The sequence below is a fragment of the Marmota flaviventris genome, chromosome 10, assembly GCF_047511675.1.
Source record: "Marmota flaviventris isolate mMarFla1 chromosome 10, mMarFla1.hap1, whole genome shotgun sequence".
In the NCBI taxonomy this organism is placed as follows: Eukaryota; Metazoa; Chordata; class Mammalia; order Rodentia; family Sciuridae; genus Marmota; species Marmota flaviventris.
This window is the reverse complement of record NC_092507.1, coordinates 114,854,465-114,861,800: the sequence shown is the minus strand read 5'-3', so window position 1 is coordinate 114,861,800 and position 7,336 is coordinate 114,854,465.

The following is a 7,336-nucleotide window of genomic DNA, read 5'->3' as shown; positions in this document are numbered from 1 at the left end:
CACGTTTTCAAAATTGTGTTAGTCACATATGCCGGGGACAGTCCCTGCCGTTTTATAGGTGCTCAATAAACATTTGTTGAGTGAGAACAACTGCATGGAAAAGATTGGGGCTTGGCAGCAAAGAATAGGGGTGAGCTATGAATGAAGCCTGGATCTCAACTGTGTTAGTCAGCTCTTCATCTTTGTGACCAAATACCCGAGAAGAACGTAAGCTGGGCCTGATGACACACACCTATAATCTCAGCAGATCAGGATCCTGAAGCAGGAGAATTGCAAATTCAAAACTAGCCTCAGCACCTTAGTGAGTCCCTAAGCAACTTAGCAAGACCCTGACTCAAAATAAAAATTAAAGACAAAGGGCTGGGGATGTGGCTCAATAACAAGTGACCCTGAATTCAATCCCTGGTACCAAAAAAAAAAAAAAATTAAAGGTAGAAAAGTTTATTTGGACTCACACTTTTAGATGTTTCAGTCCATGGTCAGCAGACTCCATTATTCTGTGCCTGAATATATAAAATATACAAAAGATATGCTCCCAATGACCTACTTCCTCCAGCTAGGTCCCCCCTGCCTACCCAGTAATTAATAATTTATTTCAAGTTATTAATCCATCAAGTGGATTAGTCAGTCCACTGATTGGGTTACAGTTGGCATAACTGAATCCTTTGACATCAGAACATTCTGACATTGTCTATCACATGAGCTTATTGGGGGACACTTCATATCCAAACCATAGCATTGGCCTTCTTACAACTTCTCCTATGCTTGCAAAAATATTTTGTTCTTACTTAGTCAAGAAAAGACTCACCCAACCAGGTTTGTAGGAAAGTGGGAATCATTGAGGAAATATAAAACTTGTATGATTACTAAAATCTGTTCTTTCTCAGGTGGCCGTAGAGAAGAATAGATGGTTGACCCGGGTTTCATATCTGATATCCTTTCCCATCATTTTAATCATGTCATACCCCACCCCCAACCTACTACTAGTTCCTTTGCCAGCACTTTGAAACCTTTGGGAATACTCTCCAATCCCTGTACCTCTGAGAAAACTTTCAGAATCCAATTCCAAAATCCAGCAGGTACATCCTCACTGGGCCCGATTAAGTGTTAGACCCATCACTAGAGGAACAAAATGAGACATTCTCCAGTCTTCACCCAAGGCCCACATCTTTCCTGCACCCAGTACAGAGGCTGCATCCCTAGGACTCTTTAAATATTGGTGAGGGAGTGGTTGGCGACCTTCCTATTTGGCTTAATTAACATTCACAATAAGAAGCAACTTGAACTTCTAAGTGAGTAGCTGAAGTAGTGAGATCCCAGCTGGAGACCCCAGACCCAGGTATTGACCTCCAGTTCACACCTAATTACCATGTGACCAGTCTTCATTTGGAGATCTGTGCTATCCCTAATTTATGGGCTAGTTTATCTTCTTTGACTCCTTATCTATAATCATTCTCCTCAAACTTCCTTCCCCTCTGGCAAAAGGAATATAGAGAAAGAGAAAAGAGCGTGAAGATAAGCAAAATATAGTAGTGTATAATTATTTAACTACATATCGGTTCATTTAGCCATTTTTTTTTCTTTTCTCTTATAGAAGGATTAGCCTATAAAGAATGAAGATATTTCTTCTTTCTACTGTTAATGACTTAGGTTCTGTTTTAACAGGCTCTTGGAGTTCCTCCCAATGGGATAAAAGGAGATGGAAGTCCAGAGGTAGATAAAGGACAAGAAAATATGAAAGCCTGAGATCCAGAGAAGACACATGCTCCCAGAGAGGAATTGGTATCCAAGAAGTAATGGCCAAGCTGCTCTAAAGAATCACAGAAAGGGAGGGGCATCGTTTGAGCACCTCGGTAATCCCGGGCACCTTACCAGTCAGCGGCTAACCTCCACAAGAATGAACACTTCAACACTTCACATGCCCCACATAGAGGTTCAAGCCAAGTGATCCCCAGTTTTCATCTAGCAAGGAACTTTTGATTCACCTGCACCTATCCTGCAACAAGTTCCAGCGCATGCTTTTAACTGTGTATTTTATTAGTTTAATCCATCCCCCGTTAACAGACAGTTTGGCATTAATCTTTTTCTATTACCAACAACATGGAAGTGAATAAACTTCACGTGCTAGCCCGTCCATGTGCAAGTGCAAACCAACACAGAGGAATCCTAAACACACAATGCTCAGTGAAAAAATGTAAGGTGCAATTAAGTATAAAACATAATTTTTATGAACCAGATAGTGGAGGCATATCAACACATCTTTAAGAATATATGCAAAATAGATATACATTAAATTGAATGAAATGATTGTGGGGAGGCATGAGAAAACTAAACCATTGGTATTATAACAAGAAGTTAATGGATTACTTGAATTTGATAAATCAAGAAGAGAAGTAGCATAAAAACAGAGACGTAAAATACCAGAAAACAAAGCTAAATGAATTGCCTGTAGGAACTAGGGCTTAGCAGTGAGGAGGGATAAAGAAGGAAACTGCTGTTTTTCATTACAAGCATTTTAGTATTGTTTGATTTTTAAACTATGGTGTGCATTACCTTAATAATAATAAAATTTGTAAATATAAGCAATAAACGTCAAAACTAAATAAATAGCCCTAAGAGCAAAGACATGGAAAGTAATGCACTAAGATTTTGAATTTCAAATTTTCAAATCCAAGAGAACTTTTTAAGAGTGTGTGTATATATGTATGTGAGTTCATATGTGTGTGTGTTTGTGGGTGGGTATTTCCCTCTAGGAAAATTACATTACCATAGGTAATAAGTGAGACTGTTCTTTTCTTCATATCCTCACCAAATTAAGAATTAACTTTTTAAAAGTCTTGTAGTAGGGGATGGGAGGGTTGTTTTTGCTTTTTGTTGTTGTTCTTTTCTTTTTTGGCAGTACTTGGATATTGAACCTAGGGTTCTTTACCACTGAGTTACAGCCTCATCCTTTTTTATCCTTTTATTTGAGACAAGGTCTTGCTAAATTGCCTTGAACTTGCAAGCCCTCCTGTCTTGGCCTTCTGGGTAGCTGGGGTTTTAGGTGTCCACCACTGAACCCAGCTTCATGGAAGGCTTTTGAGGAAAGCCAGGGAATACTTGTTTCTTCAAAATGGATAGTTATAGCACTCCCCTCAAATATATACCCACACACGTGCATGTGCGCAAACATACCCCACACACTCGTTCAAGACAGGCCCAGCCACATAATTTAAGGGGTCCAGTGCAAAATCAAAATGCAGGGCTCCTTGTTTAAAATTATCAAAATGTACATTAAACCAAGTGCAGGGCTGTTCTAAACCCAGCATCCTGAGCAACTCACGGGTTGCACACCTGTGAAGCCAGTCCTGAGCTCTGAAGGTGAATAACCTGGGGTTTTCAGTCTTTAATAATAACCTCAGGTATCTTTAATCAGGTTATATGAGAAGTATACTTTGAGAAACACCGCTCTAGACCTATCCATAAGAGTCAATAAAGCAAAGGAAAACATGGTGAGGGGTTTCTTAAAGGAAGTGTAGGGGGCTGGGATTGTGGCTCAGTGGTAGAGTGCTCGTTTAGCATGCATGAGGCACTGGGTTCAATCCTCAGCACCACATAAATGTAAAATAAAGATATTGTGTCCACCTAAAAAACTAAAAAATAAATATTTTTTAAAAAAGGAAATGTAGGAATTATAAGAAAAATGAAGGAAGAAAAATTGTGATAAAACAAAATTTTAACAAAGATGAAAAAGCATGTTAAGATGGGATATCAAAAATAGAAAAGTCAGTGGAAATAATCTGACATAACTTTCCTCTGTACATATATGAATATGCTATAGCGAATCTCACCCTCATATGCATCCATAAGACTGAGATCCTAATTAGAATAAGATATACTACGTGTTTATGTAAATATGTCAAAAATAGGCTCTAGTCTCATGTGTAACTAAAGAGAACAAATAAAAAATAAATGAATTTAAAAGATGGGATATCAAAGGCAAAAATAAAAATAAAAACACTCCCCAGGGACACCATGAACAAAAGAGTTGGTCCAAGAAGAGGTACCATACACCAAGAACCACGAGTTCTGATGTGGAGGAAACAGCCAAAGAAACTCTCCTTAGCTTCTTAGCCTCATCCCCATATGAGCCTGCAAACCCAAACTGGGGTCCAGAATCTATTAGGAAACCCAAGCCCACCTTTAGGGAAGCAAAGACTTCCCCAGGGATATGAGTCTGCACAAGGCAGGAAGACCAAGAATTTTCCCCTGCTGAATCTCCCCTTTTCTGTCTCATGTTTAAAAATTTTAGAAAAAAATAAATTTAACAGAGTTTATTCAACAAAGAATTCAGCAACCCTCTAAACTGGAAGAAATTCAGAGAGCCCCATTCCAGCAGGGTGAACAGCAAGCTTTTGTAAGCTGAAAATGGGAGCAAAGTAATGACTTGATTGGCATTTGACTTATTGGGGTATGGTTTGGTGTTATCACCAGTTGTTTAGGTGGCTGTCTGTGATAGGCTGAAATTCTAATCAAAATTAATCGGTTATACCACTGTGGGAATCAGTATGGAGGTTCCTCCAGAGACTGGGAATGGATATAACCCAACCAAGCTATACCATTCCTCAGTATTTATCCAAAAGAACCTAAGTCAGCTAAGTCACACACATATCCACGTTTATAGCAGCAGTACAACTCACAATAGCCAAACTGTGGAACCAGTCTAGGTGTCCATCAGTGAATACACACACACACACACACACACACACACACACTAGAGTTTTATTCAGTCATAAAAAAAAAAGAATAAAATCATGTCATTCACAGGAAAATCAATAGAATTTGAAAGCATTATGTTATACACAATAATCCAGGCTCAGAATGTCAAGAAACTTGTGTTTTCTCTCATGTGGAAGTTAGAGAAAATAAAGGATAAAAAGAGGGGGCTCTCATGAAGATAGAAGGGAGAGCATAGAACAGAGAAAGGAGACCAGGGGGAGGAAACAGGGAGGTACTGGGAAAGGAAATTGGCCAAATTATGGCATGTGTATGTATGAATGTGTAACAACAAAGCCCACCATACTGTACAATTGTAATGCACCAATAAAAAAATGCTCTTAAAAATTAATCCACTATAAGGAATGCTTCTGAGTTTCAGTTTGCTGTGTAAGGTTACCAGATACAGAGATAATACCAGGTTAATGACCTCCTGCTTATTTTTCTGGAACACATAGACTGATGTTCATGGGAACATCATGGTCCAGCAGGCCAGGATAGGATGCCCTTGAAGTTAGGCTGCATTGGAAGCTGGTGCCTGAAACAGCACAGATGTACCTCACCGGAGAAAAAAAATAAAAGCACAGACTTTTTCTATTCTTTTCCTGGAAACACTGACTACCCTGTAGGCAAGTTGGGTTTGGGGAGTTTTATGCTTTGTTTTGTTTTCCAAATCGCATACTTTTTTAAATGTCTGATTATCATAAATTACTTAAGAGATTACTTAATCCACTGCTAGCACCTTGAAATCATTTGCCTTCAAAGACCTCAGGAGAAGTGGCCACAGGTTATTTTTACCACAGAATCATTTACACATAAATCATATTTACAGAAGATTACCTGTATCACCTATTTGAATTTCTCCACCAAGCAAGATTCCCTGCAGGCCTGGAGCTGAAGTATGAATATCTTGTTCCTTTGCGGTCTCAAGCTGTCAGGACGTATTCTACCTCCCACTTTAGTTTCCCTTTTTTTTTCTCTGAGTGCTTTGCCTTCATATACACATCATTTGCTGTCTTAATTCTTTGACAAATAGGAATATTTCCATCATCTTTCACGCCTATTGAGTTCTCTTCCCTGCGGTGTTTTCAGTTTGGATCGCCATACTATTTTTGCATATATTTTTCCGACTTGCTTCATATGGTATGTTGCAATTTTCCTTAAAGTCAACTTCCTTATACAGAAGTACTTCTAGACTTCAGAGGAAGGGGTGTCTAACATTGAAACTGTGCAGAACTGCAGGGTTGGAAAGAGGTTGTGACTAGGTTATAATAAACATAATAAAAAGGAGAATTTTTATTTTATATAATTCATATAATAAAAATGAGAATCATATACACAATAAAATCACTTTCGAGCCCACCCTAACTCACTAACACTAAAGAAAAGACAAGAATACCTTCAAAGACAAAGATGTATTTTCTTTAATGATAACGCTTTGAGTTTTGATGTAATTTGTGGTGTTTTTTTTTTGTTGTTGTTGTTGTTGTTTGGAAGACTGACCTTAACATTGACTGTGATGTAACTTGACATAAATAAAAATATATGCACATAATACCCTGGCCCATAAAACAAAGGCATGCAAAAGAAGACAGGATAGTACTAAGAAATGAGAAGTATGGTTCTGATTATTCGAAGGAAAGAGACCGTGGTGATCCTACCTAGTGCTCCCCTACCCTCTTATACAGAAACCCTCACAAGACACACATAGATAATGAGCCAGTTGTGTTCATATGCCTGAGTAGAGACTTGTCAGATGGAGAAGGAACCCAGACAATATGAGGTTATCATCACAGGTCAAGCTAGGCCTTGGGGAACATTAAGTTGAAGTAGAAAGATAGTGATAGACAGGTAGAGAAGCAGAGGGGTATCACATAACCGGACTGTTTCCATGACAAATAATCAGGCAAATCCTGTAACTCTACCTTCACTTCATTCTTTATATAAGGAAACTGAGACCCAGAGTGGTTAAGTGACATAGTCAAGGTCAGAAAGGTTGCTATGAGCAAGCTCCATATTGTCACCCAGATTCTCTGCTGTCCACCACAGCACTCTCTTCAGGTTTACCTGAGCTCCTGTGAGCAATAGATTCGAGTTCTGAAAGCCTGCAAACCAGGGAAGGACAATAGATGTGGTTGGAGAATATAAATAAAAATGGTGTATCAAAATCCAGAGTAGAGATACAAGTCAAAGGAAGAATCCATAAGCAAAGATGATGAAGGATGTAAATGAATTAAAAGTAACTCCAACTGTTCAAAACTAATGGAAGTTTTCACTCCATCATTTGGATACTGTGTTAATTATGAGGTCAAGAAGTTGAACAGGGAATGGTCCACCCAACTTCTTGAAGTTTCCATCTCATGTGGAAATCGAAGATAATATTTCTTGTTATATTTCCCAAGGTTAAGATATAAAATAACTTATATAACAAATATTTCTTGATTATTTTCTATAAATTATACTACTGGGAATATGCAATATAGACATTAATCCTGCCTTGAACACATTTGTAGTTTTGTATTGCATACATGAAAATGCCTTATAAAATTAAGCTACCCCACAATTTATTATAGTTATTATT